The following is an 18,598-nucleotide window of genomic DNA, read 5'->3' as shown; positions in this document are numbered from 1 at the left end:
ACCAGCAGCAGGAATACTGATGTGAGAATTCCATTTGAATATCAGTGAAATTGAGTGCCACGTTTTCCAAATTTGTAATGAGTTTCTTCTGAAATAATAATCCTCATTTGCACTCTTTATTCACCTCTCCCTCAGCCCCACAGCACATATAAGCATATCCACAATTGATTTATTTATATTAAAGTCTGTCCTCACTTTTCTCCCCGGGCCCAGACTGTAAACTCGTTGTGAGCAGAGAACCAACTCTGTTGGATTGTACTCTTCCAAGGACTTAGTGCCGTGCTCTGCTCGCAGTAAGCACTCAGTAAATCATTAATTGTTTGAATATATTTTTTCCCAGTGTTTAGGACCTTACAAAAAAGAGATCTGCAAATGCGAAACATGATGTTAATAATAAACTGCTACATTTTCTGTCATTTCAGAGACAAAAGACCTTACAACGTTACACTGTTTTCCTTTTCAAACCTTACAAGGAATAGGTATTCATCAAAAACTCAGATTTGAGAGCATGCATGTTGCACATACAAGGGATCGAGGTAGGAAGAGGATGAGTGAAAACTCAAAAAGGTTCTGATGAGTTGAAGAGCCTTGAGCAAAAGGGATCAGGGCAATATAGTATCTGTAAGAAAGTACTGCAAACTGAAACTGAGCTACAGAAAGGCAAAGAGGAGAGGTTCTGTCTCCATGCAATAGACTGTAAATAAATACAATTGAATGAATGAACTGTAAGATCCTTGAAGACAAGGCTCATATTAACCAATTCTATAGGCCCAGTAGGCATTCTCTTACTTGCAGAGCTGGGACTCGAACCCAGATCTCCTGATTTCCAGAACTGAACTCTTACCGGTGTTTAAACAGCACAAATAGAAAAGCTCTCCCCACCTGGCATATCAGCTCTCTTCACCCCTCTAAAGCCTATTTCCAACTGTACCTCACTCTCAACTCTCATTCCTCCAACCTCTTGCTCGCACTATTTCTTTTAAATGGTATTTATTAAGCACTTATTATGTGCCAGATGCTGTACTAAACACTAGGGTAGATACAAGATAATCAGATTGGTCACAGTCCATGTCCCACATAGGACTCACATACAACTCACAAGACCCACATAGGACTCACAGTTTTAATCTCCATTTTACAGATGAGATAACTGAGGCACAGAGAAGTGATTTGCCCAAGGACATGCAGCAGATAAGTGACAGAGCAGGAATCAAAACCCAAGTCTTTTGATTCCTAAGCCCATGCTCTTTCCACTAGGCCATGCTGCTTCTCTAAGTGTCACCAAGATGGAAACTCCCCACCACAATCTCATCCCACCATGAGTCCCACAGCATTTATGTACATATCTGTAAATTATGTATTATAAATTATTTATATTAATGACCATCTCCCTCTCTAAACTGTAAGCTTGTTGTGGGCAGAGAATGTGTTTATAAACGCTGTTGTGTTATACTCTCCCAAGTGCTTAGTACAGTGCGCTGTACACAGTTAGTGCTCCATAAATACGATTACTCAAATCTACCAAATCACAGCTCTCCCCATCTTAATGTCTTCCTAAAATCCTTTCTCCTCTGGGAAACTTTCTCCAACTAATTCAGAGCACCCTTGTGCATCATCTCAACAGACAACCTTAGCACTTATGAATTTATATAGGTATACTGTATTTTTAATTTTTCATCAATTTCACTCTATTATGCTTTTGCTCTCCCTGCTGTACTGCTGTTCTTCCTCCTGCTTTCACTATCTGTAAATATTTTTTCTCTGTCTCCCCTATTAGCCTGTAACACCTTACAAACTTCTAGAAGGCAGGGAACATGCTATCTAGCTTCTTTTGCACTCTCCCAAATGCTTACTTAATAGTACTTTACACTCCACAGACAGAAACACCCAGTTCTTACTAATGATCGATTGATTGCCTGACAGAAATGGCTCTAGGGCTACTGAACATAAATTGGTAATGTTGCATGTTGTTAAAAAGAGCAAGCCTGATCTAAAAATGTTTAGGAATTCCACAGTGATACTGCTGTGGCCTCTGTTCAGGGAGGATTAATGAAGGTGATAAAAATGTTGAAAGAGAGGACCTCACAGGATAGGCAATTGGGAGTGTTTAGCCTGAAGAAGAGGTAGCTAAGAGGTGCTTTAATACCCATCATATATGAAATGTGCTTCAATCGTGGTTAGGCATTTGTTAAGACATAAATAATTTCCTGAGAGGGAGAATAAGGGAAGTCCAAGTTGGAAATGTCCCTATCACACATAGTTGGGGACCAACCCAGTTTGGATACATTTTGAGTGCCATAAAATTCAGTCCTTCCCCCACCTTAATAATCCACTTGTGTTTTGCCTGAGAACCATTTCATTTTCCATTTCAAGGAAGGACAAAGTATTGAATCAAATCCAGGGTAGGTTGGAAACCAAATGCGTTATCTCTACCTCCAAAAAGATGGCAAAAAATTGCAAGGAGTGTTGAACAAAGCTGGAGGTGAAATCAAAGAGACTCCAGATTCCTCTTATTTTGATTCCAATTAATAATGCCAACAGAAACTGCAGCAAAAATTACATATCAACAAAACAGCTGTTTTCATTCTCTATTACTTGTCACTGTTATATATAAGGGCAAAGGTATGGTACAGTGGAGTCTCCAAGCCACTGTAAAATAACTAAACCCAAACACAATGTTTAAGTCTTATTGGAGAACAGAAATACAAGCAGTCTTGGGGTCTAGAGATTCCTCTAGAAAAGTGGCTAATACCTAACTGGACATGAAGAACACAGGCTTGGGAATCAGAGGTCATGGGTTCTAATCCAGCTCCACCATTTGTCTCCTGTGTGACCTTGGGCAAGTCACTTAACTTCTCTGGGCTTCAGTTACCTCATCTGTTAAATGGGAATTAAGACTGTGAGCCCCACGTGGTACAACCTGACTACCTTCTGTCTCCCCCAGCTCTTAGAACAGTGCTTGACACATAGTAAGTGCTTAACAAACACCATAATTATTATTATAATTATATTGGCAACAGTACCTATTCTAAAATCCCTAATATAAGACTATGGAGAAGGAAGGGTTAGCACTCTTTTCCTTGGAGGCTTGTATTGGCATGCCCTGGGACCACACTTGAGAGGAGGTTTGTGTTGCTTGTCTAGCTCTCTTCTTCCCTTCAAAGCCCTACTGAGAGCTCACCTCCTCCAGGAGGACTTCCCAGACTGAGCCCCCTCTTTCCTCTCCCCCTCCTCCCCCTCCCCATCCCCCCACCCTGTATATATGTTTGTACATATTTATTACTCTATTTATTTTACTTGTACATATTTACTATTCTATTTATTTTATTTTGTTAATATGTTTGGTTTTGTTATGTCTCCCCCTTCTAGACTGTGAGCTCACTGTTGGGTAGGGACCGTCTCTACATGTTGCCAACTTGTACTTCCCAAGCGCTTAGTACAGTGCTCTGCACACAGTAAGCGCTCAATAAATACGATTGAATGAATGTTGCTTAGCCTAGACCCTGATTGGCCGTTTGCATCTCAAAATCTCTTGTGGCCAAGTTCAGTCATTCAGTTGTATTTATTGAGTACCTACTGTGTGCAAAACATTATCCACAAGGGTCTCTGCCTCCCCTACTCCCCTTCAGCTGCTGCTACAACAGAAGAGATCTTGAGATCGGGGCGGATTAAGGCCAAGGGCTTTAGGGATTGCAGTCTAATAATAATAATCATAATAATGATGGCATTTGTTAAGCACTTACTATGTGCCAAGCACTGTTCTAAATGCAGGGGTAGATACAAGGTCATCAGGTTGTCCCTCATGGGGCTCACAATCTTAATCCCCATTTTACAGTTGAGGTAACTGAGGCACAGTGAAGTGACTGGCCCAAAGTCACACAGCTGCCAAGTGGCGGAGCCGGAATTAGAACTCACGACCTCTGACTCCCAAGCCTGGGCTCTTTCCACTGAGCCATGTTACCCTCTCCCAAGCTCACCTTTCTCAGGAGACCTTGGGCTCAGCTTCAGGTCATCAGAAATAGACCTGCAGGGAGAGAAGCAGGGGCATGGGATCATCCTAACAGCTGTACTCTCCACCTCTTCCTCCCTCAAAAATCTTAGCTTCAAAGAAAGACGCAGATGGTGGGGTCTGCTGGGAGCCAACCTGAGTAGAGCCACCCCAATGATGGCTTTAGGAAGATCCCAGACAGCCCTCAGCCACTGGCCAATTTAATGGCTGGGAATTTGTTGATGCTAATGGGCAGAGGATGTACAAATATTCATGTCAGAAATGCTCTGGTCAAGGAGAGGCAAACACATGGCTGACAAAGAAGCACAGGGGAGCCAGCATGGGGACGGCTGGGAGGCTCCTTAGTACAGTGCACAGTGGTACAGAATGAGAAGGGGCCTGAAATGTAATTTAGCAATCCTCTAGACTGTAAGCTCACTGTGGGCAGGGAATATGTCTATTATATTGTTACACTGCACTCTCCCAAGTGCTTAGTACAGTGCTCTTCAAACAGTGTTCAAAAAATACAGTTGAATGAATGGATAAAAGTGAAAATGCTGATTTTGGGATTACTGGGATGGAATTCTGAGGGGATTTCACAGTATCCACTCTGAAAAATATTGTGTCTACGTGGCCCAATAACCATTAATGCTGACTTGGTATTGAACATTTACCCCATGTAAATTTAGGGCCAAAGAATAATTTTATATGGGAAAATTCTTTGCAAAAAAAATCCATAGCTTTCCCAGACATTACCATCTCTTTTGTTTTCAATAAGAAAGGAAAAGTAAAAACAAAAATAATGGGGTTAGACAGAGGCAATAGGGAGAAGAGATAAGGAAGTTCAATAGGAACATTTTGTGTCAACTTCTCCCCTAGTCCCACAGCTGCCATGAACTTCTAATCAGTAGTTAATTTGAGTCACTGAAGAGGAACCAGTTCTCTACCCAGCTGTTGTGGGGTACTTTAGACATGAGAACTGGATGTAGAAAATGCAACTTTATCCTCCAAAGGAATATAAATTTGGTATGTGTATTTTATACACATACATACACACACAATTCATATGTCTCATATAAACTATGAATACCATTTTATTGAGCCTCAGAATATAGTTAGCTTTAAACTTTGTCATTAAAAATTTATCCACAAGCAGAGGATGAATTAAGAAGCAGCATGGACTAGTAGATAGAGCACAGGCCCGGGAGTCAGAAAGACCTGGGTTTTAATACTGACTCTGCCACTTGTCTGCTGTGTGACCTTGGACAAGTTATTTAACTTCTCTGTGCCTCAGTTACCTCAGTTGTAAAATGGGAATTAAGACTGTGAGCCCTATGTGGGACATGGACTGCGTCCAAACTTGTATCTACCTCAGTGCTTAGTACAGTGTCTGGCACAGAGTAAGCGGTTAACAAATACCACGTGAAAAAGTGAAAGAACTTTGGTGGGGGCTGGGGGAGGGAGGAGCGGAGGCAAGGAAAGGAGCTAGAAAATTTTAGTTTTAACTTCTTTCATAGCCCTAAGCATGAAAAGAATACAACTTTTAGAGTACAGTGCTTTGGCACATGCAAGTTTTTACTTACAAACGTTTTCATGCTTTCTCTATGTACATGCAAATGACCTAGCCTAATTTATTTAATTCTCCTTCCTCGCATCCTCAAAAGTGCAGTGAGGTGGAAGTCAATGAAATTGATAATAAATTTATATGAAGGCTAAGTACATAATAAAAACTGTTTTAGGAGCAACAGAGGAGGAAACAACTAGAAAATTCTTTCCACTTTAACAGCAATTTTCCACCTTCAAAAAGGAAATCTAATGCTGGAAGGATGTTTTACAGTCATGGACAAGGACCCAGATAAATTTGCTTGGAATAAACAACAAACATTAAGGAACAGTGGAATCTAGCATCTTTGAAGTTAGGTGAAAAATGGAGATAGTAGGAGTTCCTTGAGTTCACTCCCTTTTGTATATTGTGGAGAGAGAGAGAGAGAGAGAGAGAGCCTCAGAATCTCCTCACCGTGCCTCGTTCTCGCCTGTCCTGCCGTCGACCCCCGGCCCACGTGATCCCCCTGGCATGGAATGCCCTCCCTCTGCCCACCCGCCAAGCTAGCTCTCTTCCTCCCTTCAAGGCCCTGCTGAGAGCTCACCTCCTCCAGGAGGCCTTCCCAGACTGAGCCCCTTCCTTCCTCTCCCCCTTGTCCCCCTCTCCATCCCCCCCACCTTACCTCCTTCCCTTCCCCACAGCACCTGTATATATGTATATATGTTTGTACATATTTATTACTCTATTTATTTATTTATTTAACTTGCACATATCTATCCTATTTATTTTATTTTGTTAGTATGTTTGGTTTTGTTCTCTGTCTCCCCCTTTTAGACTGTGAGCCCACTGTTGGGTAGGGACTGTCTCTGTGTGTTGCCAATTTGTGCTTCCCAAGCGCTTAGTACAGTGCTCTGCACATAGTAAGCACTCAATAAATACGATTGATGATGATGATGATGACCTGTATATATGTATATGTTTGTACATATTTATTACTCTATTTATTTTACATGTACATATCTATTCTATTTATTTTATTTTGTTAATATGTTTGGTTTTGTTCTCTGTCTCCCCCTTCTAGACTGTGAGCCCACTGTTGGGTAGGGATGGTCTCTATATGTTGCCAACTTGTACTTCCCAAGCGCTTAGTACAGTGCTCTGCACACAGTAAGCGCTCAATAAATACGATTGATTGATTGAGAGGAGAGAAAGAGAGAAGGAAGAAATGGGAGAGATCATCCACAGGATGAAAACTGCTCTGCTCTGATCACACAGCATGTGAAAATCATCCAGAAATGAAGTTGACTTTTAATTTTCTGTAAAAGAAATAACATTTTATTTAAACAGCTCTAAGAGTTAGATAAGCTAGTGTATGGGGTCTTTGATAATAGGATAGCTTGATCTTGATTTAGCGGTATATGGAGACAAAGGGATGGACTAGATGACCTCATGAAATCCCTTCCAGGCCTACGATTCTATAGAACAGAACAATGCCCCATTGGGCTTTGAATGGAAACTGATTCCTTGAGATTATATAACTCAGTGACTCTATCCAAAAGGCTCTACCCTGAAGGAACAACAGGACTAACAGTGACCAGATACCTTGCCAACGTGCCTTGAAGTGTAGGGGTGAGGGAGGGCACTCTCCAGATTTGGGATGTTTGGATTGGTCACTAGTAGATCATACACCACAAGAAGCGTGGTGTAGTGGATAGAGCATGGGCTTGGGAGTCAGAAGGTCATGGGTCCTAATGCCGGCTCCACTACTCGTCCGCCCTGTGACCTTGGGCAAGTCACTTTACTTCTCTATGCCTCAGTTACCTCATCTGTAAAATGGGGATTGAGACCGTGAGCCCCATGTGGGACAGGGACTGTGTCCAACCCGACTTGCTTGTATCCAACCCAACGCTACTATAGTGCCTGGCACATAGTAAGCTCTTAACAGATATTATTATTGTTATTCTTATTATAACCTGTAGCCTTCAGTTGGGTATAGGGTGACTGAGAGGATTCTGGCTGTTTCCTCGGGTCTTTATCCTTCTCCTACAAATAGTACTATCTGCAGGAAAGGAGGAGTTCTGTAAATCACAGAATCATAGTTTATCAGCATCTGCTGCTAGGTCTCATTGCACTTGAAGTTCAAAGGACAGCAGGTCAGAGCTATTCTCTGTGACAAAATGAATAAATGACAACTGATGGCTTTATGGCTGTTTTTTGTTGAAATCGACAAAGGTGGTTTAAATCTGCAGTACATGTGCATAAGGATCCGGGATTATTCATGTGCCAGGTGCTAGAATGACGCCACAGCTAACATTTAGCTTCACATTTCCGTTGACCAAATCCCCTCACACCCTTTATAAACAAAGAGTTGGCAGGAAACCACTGCATATTGCACAACTAGTCAATATCACATATTGTTCGAAGTACTAAACCCTCCCAACAGAAAACTCCTGGTACAAAAGGGCTTCCGTGTTTTCGGTACTAACTTGGGCAGCTGCTCTAAGCCAGGGACACTGGAGTGGCAGCAGGTAGATTTCAGTTTCGATAAGTAACTGTTGGGATTTTTTTTTAAAGAGTTAAGACCATTTTAAAACATGCTTGAAGAGGCCTTCGGGGACAAAAATGAGCACTCCTTGTTCAGACTGAACCTCCGAACAAGAATTGAACATTCCTTACTCTGGACAGAAAACTACCAACTGGTAAATTGGTCAGACCAGAGCAGTACTAGAGAGCTAGTGCCTAGGGCTATAGATAGAAAGGAACCTGAGCATGTTTCAGGAACACTCTGCTCATCAACTAGCCATTGGGTGTTGCGGTAGTGGGGTGGGACAAGGAGGATTAAGGGGAAGGCCTCCCATCACTTTATGGAAGAGTGTGGCCAACAGAACACTTCTGAATGGCCCTGTTGTCATGCTTTTTTTTCAGTTGACAGTCCAATATATGTCTGAAGGTCACCCTGGAGAGTGTTCAACTCCCCAACTCAATGGCCCCAGATGTTTAGCTAATGTCAAATAGCATGAATAATAATAATAAATGTGGCAATTGTTACGTCTTTACTCTGCCAGGCACTGTACTAAGAGCTAGGGAAGATACAAGATAATTGGGTTGGTCAGAGCCCCTGTCATTCATTCATTCATTCAATCATATTTATTGAGCGCTTACTGTATGCAGAGCACTGTACTAAGCGCTTGGGAAGTACAAGTTGGCAACACATAGAGGCAGTCCCTACCCAACAGCGGGCTCACAGTCTAGAAGAATGATGGCATTTATTAAGCACTTACTATGTGCAAAGCACTGTTCTAAGCTCTGGGGAGGTTACGAGGTGATCAGGTTGTCCCACGGGGGGCTCACGGTCTTCATCCCCATTTTACAGATGAAGTAACTGAGGCACAGGGAAGTTAAGTGACTTGCCCAGAGTCACACAGCTGACAATTGGTGGGGCTGGGATTTGAACCCATGACCTCTGACTCCAAAGCCCATGCTTCCACTGAGCCATGCTGCTTCTCTAATCCACATTTCACAGATGAGGAAACTGAGGAACAGAGAAGTTAAGTGACTTGCCTAAGGTCACACAGCAGTGACTCCCAGGCCCAGGCTCTTTCCATTAGGCCACGCTAGATTGTTAACTCAACTAGATTGTAAATTTCTAGAGGGTAGGGGTTTTGTCTACCAGTAATAATAGTAATAATAATAATAAAATAATAATCATTATGGTATTTGCTAAGCACTTACTATGCATCAAGCACTGTACTAAGCACTGGGGTGGATACAAGATAAATCAGGTCAAATACAGTTCCTGTCCCTTATTGGGCTCACAGCCTAAGTGGGAGGGAGACCAAGTATTTAATCACCATTTTGCAGATGAGGAAACTGAGATACAGAGAAGTTAAGTGACTTACCCAAGGTCACCCAGCAGGTAAGTGGCAGAGCCAGGATTGATTAGAACTCAGGTCCTCTGACTCCCAGCCTGTGCTCTTTGTACTAGGTCACATTGCTTCTCAACTCCATTTTATTGTACTCTTCCAAGCACTCAGCACAGTGCACTGCATGTAGCATGGGCTCAATAAATACCACTGAATGATTGATATCAATGCAAATATTTAGTCCTGAACCAGATCTCTGGCAAGACAAAGGCCAGGTATTCACAGTAAAGTGAAGGAGAAAACTGAGGCATTCAGATCCTGAAATTTTCCAGTGATTTCAAGACCTTACAGGACACCTTTGGCCCTTGGTAATTGATGGAATGATTGTTAAGTCGTCATAATACTAATGAGACCAATCCTATTTGAATGTTTACTCAGATGACTAAATAAAATAGGCTCTGGGAGTAACGCCCTTCCCCATCCTGTGAAGTGAAATTGCTTCAGAGCCCCAAGACCATCTGGGCAACTTGCCAAATGTGGTGAAATGGTTTGCTGGTTACCTAACTGAGGTCATTCATTTCATGTGGGCAAAGATCCACTCACCCTGGCTAAAATCAGAATCACAGACTCTTGAAGCATCCAGTAAAGTACATTCCATAAATACTTGTTGAAAGTGAGGATAACCTCTCTCTCATCATCTTTCATTTGCACTGCAGCATACTGAAGAGGAGGAAATGGAACTTTTTCTTACGGGAATCTACAGAAACAGAGAGGTTGGCTCGGTATGAGGATATTGCCATAACTTAGAATAAAGGCACATTTATCAGTTATAGATTTTCAACAATTTTTGGACCTAGCCTTAATCAGGCTCTGTTTTGATTTCTCCAAACAAAGATGGTCATTTTGTTATACTTCAGCACAGCCTGAATTTCACAAAGGAGGTGGGGATTCTCAGAAAAGAATTTACCTTCATTATAATTTCTGGGACACAGCATGTGTTCCATTTCATTTTAGAGAGCACTCAGGGAACTCTGGAGGAAGTTTTGACTTCTAAGGCAGAGAGGAACAGTTCCAAAAATGTTCAGGTGCAAAACAAGATGAACATAGCCACAGTGTAGTATTGCAGTGGAGTTTTGGTAGTACTAATCCTTCACTTCTGAGTACAAGCTGTAGAACGCTGCTGGAGGAAATACAGATATCAGGCTGATCTTGCCCATCTTAAATCCATTCTTCTCTGCTTACCACCTTTATTGATTCCCACATCCACTGCCCTTGCCAGTTGTTTCAGATGTTTCAGTCCCTCCTCAATACCCCCATACCTCTATCTCTTGTCCCAGATGACCTGGCCGCATATTTTATTGAGTAATTTGAAGCCATCAGGCCTGATCTCCCTAAAACCTCCCCTGCTCATCTTCCATCCCTCCCTCCTTTTGCCCCTTCTTCGACTTTCCCATCTTTCCCAGTAGCATCTCAAAAGGAAATTTCCCACCTCCTCTCCTACCTCATCCCTTTACATTATATAATAATGATGGTATTTGTTAAGCATTTACTGTGTGCCAGGCACTGTATTAAGTGCTGGAGTGGATATAAATCAAGTTGGATACAGTCCCTGTTCCATGTTGGGCTCACAGTCTCCATCCCCATTTTACAGGTGGGGTAACAGAGGTCCAGAGAAGTGAAGTGACTTCCCTAAGGTCACAGAACAGACAAATGGTGGACCTGGAATTAGAACCCATGACCTTCTGACTCCCAGGCCTGGGCTCTATCCACTAGACCACACTGCTTCTCAAAACATTTGCCCCCTCCCTTCTTCCTTCCCTGACCACCACTTTCAGCAATGCCTTCTTCCCCACTGCTTTCAAACACGCTCACATCTCCTTTATCCTAAAAAAATCCTCCTGTGACCCAACAGCTCCCTCCAGTTATAGCCCATCTCTCGCCTATCATTCCTTTCCAAACTCCTTGAGGGACTTGTCTACACCTGCTACTTCTAATTTTCCCCTTGACTCCCACCAATCGGGCTTCTAACCCCTTCACTCTACAGAAACTGCCCTCTCAAAGGTCACCAGTGATCTCCTTTCTTGGCAAATCCAATGGCCTCTTCTCTATCCTAACCTTCCTCTACCTTTCAGCTGCCTTCAGTACTGTAGACCTCCCCCTTCTCCTGGAAGCATTATCAAAGCTTGGCTTCAATGATATTGCCCTCTCCTGGTTCTCCTCCTACCTCCCTGGACACTCATTCTCAGTTTCTTTCACGAGCTCCTCCTCTTGCCTCTTTCCCCACCTTACTGTGATAGTCCCTCAAGGCTCAGATCTGGGTCCCCATTTATTCTCCAAATACACCCATTCCTTGAACAATTCATTCTCTCCCATGGCTTTAATTTCCATCTCTATGTGGATAATTCTATATCTCCTGCCCAAATCTTTCTCCTCCTCTGCAGTCTCTTATTTCCTCCTGCCTTCAGAACATCTCTACTTGGATGTTCCACCAATACTTCAAACTTTGACAGAGCCCCTCATCTTCCCACTTACACCCTGTCCTCATCCTGTCTTTCCCATCACTGTAGACGACACCACTATCCTCCCTAATAAAAATAATACTAGTATTTGTTAGGTGCTTACTATGGGCCAAGCACTGTTCTAATCACTGGGGTACATACAAGCTAATCAGGTGGGACACAGTCTCCGTCCCACATGGGGCTCACAGTCTTAATCCCTATTTTACAGATGAGGTAACTGAAGCGCAGCGAATGTTATGTTGCCAACTTGTACTTCCCAAGCGCTTAGTACAGTGCTCTGCACACAGTAAGCGCTCAATAAATACAATTGATTGATTGATTGAGAAGTGACAGAGCTAGGATTAGAACCCAGGTGCTTCTGACCCCCAGGCCTGTGCTCTTCCCACTAAGTCATACTGCTTCACAGTCCATCTCACAAGCCCTTAACCTTAACATTATCCTTGATTCATCCCTCTCATTCAACCCACATATTCAATCTGTCATCAAATCCTGTCAGTTCTGCTTTCACAACATTACAAAAAAGTTCTACCACATTGATCTAAGCACATATCATAACCCACCTTGACTATTGCATCAGCTCTTGTTGAACTCCCTGCCTCCTGTTTTCTTCCCACTCCAGTACATACGTCACTATGCTGCCTGGATCATTTTCCTAAAAAAAGTTTAGTCCATACTACCTCATGCTTCAAGAACCTCTAGTGGTTGCCTATCCACCTCTGCATCAAACAGAAGCTCATTACCAATGGCTTTGAAGCACTCCATCACCTTGCTCCCTCCTATCTCACCTCACCGATTTCCTACCCCAATACAGCATGCTCATTTCACTCCTCTAAGACCAATCTAATTTAAGACCATTAAATATGTGTCTTACCCTTGTCTATCCTTCATCCGACCCCTCACCCGCCTCTGGCCTGGAACTCCCTCCTCTATCTGTGCCAGACCCTTACTCTCCCTGCCTTCAGAGCCTTATTAAAATCACATTTCCTCCAAGAGGCCTTCCCCCACCAAGGCCTCATTTCTCCCTACTCCCACTCTCTTCTGCATCACTCTTGCACTGGATTTGCACCATTTATTCACCCAACCCTCAGCCCCACAGCACTTATGTACATATCTGCTGCTCAAGGAGCAGCTTAGCTTAGTGGAAACAACATGGGCTTGGGAGTCAGAGGTTGTGGTTTCTAATCCCGGCTCCGCCACTTATCAGCTGTGTGACTTTGGACAAGTCACTTACCTTCTCTGAGCATCAATTACCTCATCTGTAAAATGGGGATTAAGACAGTGAGCCCCACATGGGACAACCTGAACACCTTGTATCTACCCCAGCATTTAGAACAGTGCTTGGCACATAGTTAGTGCTTAACAAATACCATCAATATTACTAGTATTATTATTATTTTTTTTAATGTCTGTCTCCCCTTCTAGCCTGTAAGTTCATTATGGTCAGGGTCCATGTTTACCAACTCTTTTATATTATACTCTCCCAAACACTTAGTACAGTGCTCTGTACTTGTACATATTTACTTGTACGTATTTATCAATCAATCAATCGTATTTATTGAGCACTTACTGTGTGCAGAGCACTGTACTAAGCGCTTGGGAAGTACAAGTCGGCAACACATAGACAGTCCCTACCCAACAGCAGGCTCACAGTCTAGAAGGGGGAGACAGAGAACAAAACCAAACATACTAACAAAATAAAATAAATAGAATAGATATGTACAAGTAAAATAAATAAATAGAGTAATAAATATGTACAAACATATATACATATATACAGGTGCTGTGGGGAAGGGAAGGAGGTAAGATGGCGGGATGGAGAGAGGGATGAGGGGGAGAGAATATTTACTATTCTATTTATTTTATTTTGTTAATATATTTTGTTTTGTTGTCTGTCTCCCTCTTCTAGACTGTGAGCCCGTTGTTGGGTAGGGACTGTCTCTATATGTTGCCAACTTGTACTCCCCAAGCACTTAGTACAGTGCTCTGCACACAGTAAGCGCTCAATAAATATGATCGAATGAATGAATGAATGCTTTGAACATAGTAAGGGTTCAATAAATGTGATTGATTGATAATGCATCTATCATTAAATAGAGTTTCAAAATAGGATTTTCTGGAGTTTGGGGAAATCTAGAAAACTAAACATAATGCTGGCCCCATTTACTTACCTCTACAATAGGTGAAGTGCTTATTTGTTCATGTTAATTTTTCATACAAGACGGAGCAGATTCACCAAACCTCAGCAAGAGATCATGTATTTAAACTTACCAGTGTACGGACAATTCGTCTTCCCCAGTCCTGCTGTAAATTCAGGGCAGACGTGCCTTGGATCCTGTGCTGCGTTCCTCATTTTTGACTTGGCCCTTTCCAGTTACACATAATGCTAGTGATTTGAAACTCCAGCTGTTTAAAGAGAGAAGTCTATCATCTTGGATTTAGGAATCAATTGAAGGGAGTAAAAAGAAAATGGCCGAGAAGTTTATACAATATGGACATACCCCGGAGACAGGCAGCAGAAAGAGCTTCGCTTGCGTCTGAGCCGGGTTAGTTGCATTCCACAGCTGCTTGATTCTAAGCACAGATATCCTCCTTTATTAAACTTCACTGTGATTTACTAGTCTGATGAAGAGGGCCGACTTTGGCAGTCATCTGCTTTGCACTAAAAAGTTTTCCAAGTGACACTGATCAAATGGTTTCAGGAAACCTCCCATGCCAGGAGGATATATGGTTGGTTAGAGACTTGGATAATACCAGACAAGAGAGCTTTTTTCTCACTCCAGTTGATTCAACATACATTTCAGACATTGTGTATCTCATTTATATATGAGAGAGACAAATAGTGGAACAGATATTACCCCATCATAACTGATGTCATTAGAGTGAATTTTTACTCCATAAAATGATTCCAACTCCTACCCTCAGTGGCTCAGTGGAAAGAGCATGGGCTTTGGAGTCAGAGGTCAGGGGTTCAAATCCTGGCTCCGCCAATTGTCAGCTGTGTGACTTTGGGCAAGTCACTAACTTCTCTGTGCCTCAGTTACCTCATCTGTAAAATGGGGATTAAGACTGTGAGCCCCCCGTGGGACAACGTGATCACCTTGTAACCTCCCCATCACGTAGAACAGTGCTTTGCACATAGTAAGCAGTTGATACATGCCATCATTATTATTATTTTCATTCATTCATTCAATCGTATTTATTGAGCGCTACTGTTTTCAGAGCACTGTACTAAGCACTTGGGAAGTACAAGTTCATTCATTCATTCATTGTCGTATTTATTGAGCGCTGTGTGCAGAGCACCGTACTAAGCACTTGGGAAGTACAAGCTGGCAACATATAGAAATGGTCCCTACCCAACAGCAGGCTCACAGTCTAGAAGGGGGAGACAGACAACAAAACAAAACATATTAACAAAATAAAATAAATAGAATAAATATGTACAAATAAAATAAATAGAGTAATAAATACATACAAACATATATACATATATACAAGAGCTGTGGGAGGGGAAGGAGGTAAGGCGGGGGGAGGGGGAGGGAGAGGAGAGGGAGAGGAAGGAGGGGGCTCAGTCTGGGAAGGCCTCCTGGAGGAGGTGAGCTATCACTAGGGCTTTGAAAGGAGGAAGAGAGCTAGCTTGGTGGATGTGAGGGGGCAGGTGATGACTGGGGCTTGGGGTGGCGACAGGAAACCGGCCCCGTTGGCCTCTGTGCCGGTGGGGGAGAAGGCTGGGGTGGTCCTGGGCATGCGGATCCCCTCGAGCTTTGCCCACCGGGGGCCGTCGATGCCTTTGGGTGGCCATGAGAAGGGGGTAGAGCAGTCCTCCCCCAACTGGAAACGGGGCCAGTGCGCCATCGGCTTCCGGGCCCCTTGGGTGGGAGGTACAAATGGTGTTGGCCTGCCTTGGGTGGCCATCCAAAATAATAGTAATCATTAATAAATAATTATGGTATTTGTGAAGTTCTTACTATGTGTTCTTACTATGTCTCTATATGTTGCCAACTTGTACTTCCCAAGTGCTTAGTCCAGTGCTCTGCACACAGTAAGCGCTCAGTAAATACGATTGAATGAATGAATAATAATGGCATCTGTTAAGTTCTTACTATGTGCCAAGCACTGTTCTAAGCGCGGGGGGGATGTTCTATTTACTATTCTATTTATTTTGTTAATGATGTGCAACTAGCTTTACTGCTCTTTATTCTGATGACTTGACACCTGTCCACATGCTTTGTTTTGTTGTCTGTCTCCCCCTTCTAGACTGTGAGCCCGCTGTTGGGTAGGGACCGTCTCTATATGTTGCCAACTTGTACTTCCCAAGCGCTACGTACAATGCTCTGCACACAGTAAGCGCTCAATAAATACGATTGAATGAATGTGCGGAGGGAGGGCATTCCAGGCCAGGAGGAGGATGTGTGCCGGGGGTCGACGGTGGGACAGGCGAGAACGAGGCACAGTGAGGAGATTACCGGCAGCTCCCCTCACCATGAGGGGCTTGGCTTTAGGAAAGGATTGCCCTAATCGATGGGCAAGGATGATAACATCTTTTATCACAACAGTTTTGGATTGAAACTTACAAAGGAGATTGCACCCAACCTAAAACGAACTAAGACAAGCTTTTTCATATCATTCTCAGAATGTTTTCCAACTCCTCCCAAAATATATGGGCTTTCTAACCAATGTATCAAGGATTCAGCATTTCTGCTTCAAATTAAGAAAAAATCAACTGCTTTTGAATAGTTAATTATTATTGCATTTGATAAACGCTTATTAAGCACTGTTCTAAGCACAGAGGTAGATACAAGTTAGTCATGTCTGACATAGTCTCTGTCCCTCTTGGAGCTCACAGTTGAAGTAATTCACATTTCAAAATCTAGACTTTTAAAGTTATTTCTATCCATTAAAAGATTCTCTAACATAAATTCAGATTAGTGGGGGTAGGGGCCCGATTTCCACTCTCAATACATCCATTTTTGTACAATATTTTACGTCCCTTGTTTATAAGAGTCCATAGTTGGGCATAACTCCAGCCTAACTGGCTTTAACAAATTAAGGTCCCTCTCACTGCTGATGTTATCCACCCAGTTCCCAAAAGCTTAGGAGCCCAATAGTAAGTTTTAGCTGCAAGTACGTTTAACAGAAAAAGTGTTTAGAGTTTTCTTAAAAAACCTAAGCATCTTCAGGAAAGTTAACTTTTGCCTAGTGATCCTTAAAAGACCAAAGAGTAGAACCTTATTCCCTGTTTCACATAATGAACAATAGAAAGCAAAAACTGTTAGAATGTCTGTGTTCCAACCACTTCTAAAACCACGGTCTTCAAAAATGTTTGACCATGGCCACCACAAGATTTATATCTCCCGACAAAAATTATGCTAATAATGAAAAGCAAATAGACACTTATGAAAGGAAACCTCCTGGTATTTTAAAATAAACTCTGTGTCAGTGTCTCTCCCATCCCTCTGATGCCACAAGGAAATCTTCTGATGGTTTTATTTGGGAAACGTCACTCTAGAATGTAAAGACATTTCCTATGCAATTCACGTATTCACTAAAGTGCACAAAGAATTGTGTCATTATAATTTGTCCGTGGACCAACGTCAGGATTATTACCCTGGTCATCAGTGCAAGGCCTAAGCACCAGCATATGGAAACTGAAAGAAAAAACAGACTAATTCCTTTTAGCATCAGACCTTTTTGGGTAGGGATAAATTACACAAACACCAGATGGGCAAAGCTGTTTCTGAAACTTAATAATTTTAAGTGTCAAGTTATGCTAACCATTGAATTGAATAAACAGTTTTTATAAAGTAAAATGATAGTGGTTGAGAAGCCAACTTTGGGGAAGTTTTTTTTTCTCTATGTATACTTATGAAGACACATGCTGATCAATCCCAGATTCCCAGAACTACACATCCTTGTCTGTAGGAGGAAGAAGGAGCTGTAAGGAAAAAGTGGCACAGTTGGAATGACATTTCACACAGAACATCTTATAGAGCAGTTAGTTGGTGGATCTTGAGATAAAAATACAGTTCCTTATACACTTCATCTCCTTATGGATCATTGTTTTCAAAAATCAGGAAGGATTTTTCTAGATATGGTTAATTATTAATAGGTCTGCAAATTCAGCTGCATTAAAGTAAATAGATTTAATTGGGTCCATATCTTGTTATTCATCCTAGAAAAACAGTAAATTATTACCTCAGCAACTAAAATATTGAAAGCAGTTAGGCCAGAGGAGAAATTTGAGAAAAATCAATGGAATAATGATAATAATAATAATTATTATTATTGTTGTAATGGAACAGAACTACAAAATGACTGATACTAGCTGCTACAAATTGTAACAATACCTCTTGTAGATAGAGCCTCTCCTAGAGCCCTTTGTCTCCCTGAAGCAATCTATCAATCCATGGTAATTAGTGAGAGTTTACTGTGTGCACTGTACTAAGCACTTGGGAAAAGAAAATGCAGAGTTAGAAGATGCAATCTTTGCTCACAAGGTGTGCTGCCAAAACCAGAGGATTACCTCTTGTCGCACAGCATGTTCTAATTATTCACTCTTTCAGGATTGGCTGTAAAGTGATGCAGCTCCTTCCTTTATGTGTTCCACTGGGCTGTCATTTCCCCATTGGACATTGTAGCTTCCCTTCTAATACACTTGGCCAGCTAATGGTCCCTAATCACAAATTCC

Source organism: Tachyglossus aculeatus, chromosome 1 (assembly GCF_015852505.1).
Source record: "Tachyglossus aculeatus isolate mTacAcu1 chromosome 1, mTacAcu1.pri, whole genome shotgun sequence".
Lineage (NCBI taxonomy): Eukaryota > Metazoa > Chordata > Mammalia > Monotremata > Tachyglossidae > Tachyglossus > Tachyglossus aculeatus.
The sequence above is the reverse complement of the archived record's forward strand: the minus strand, read 5'-3'. Positions refer to the sequence as shown.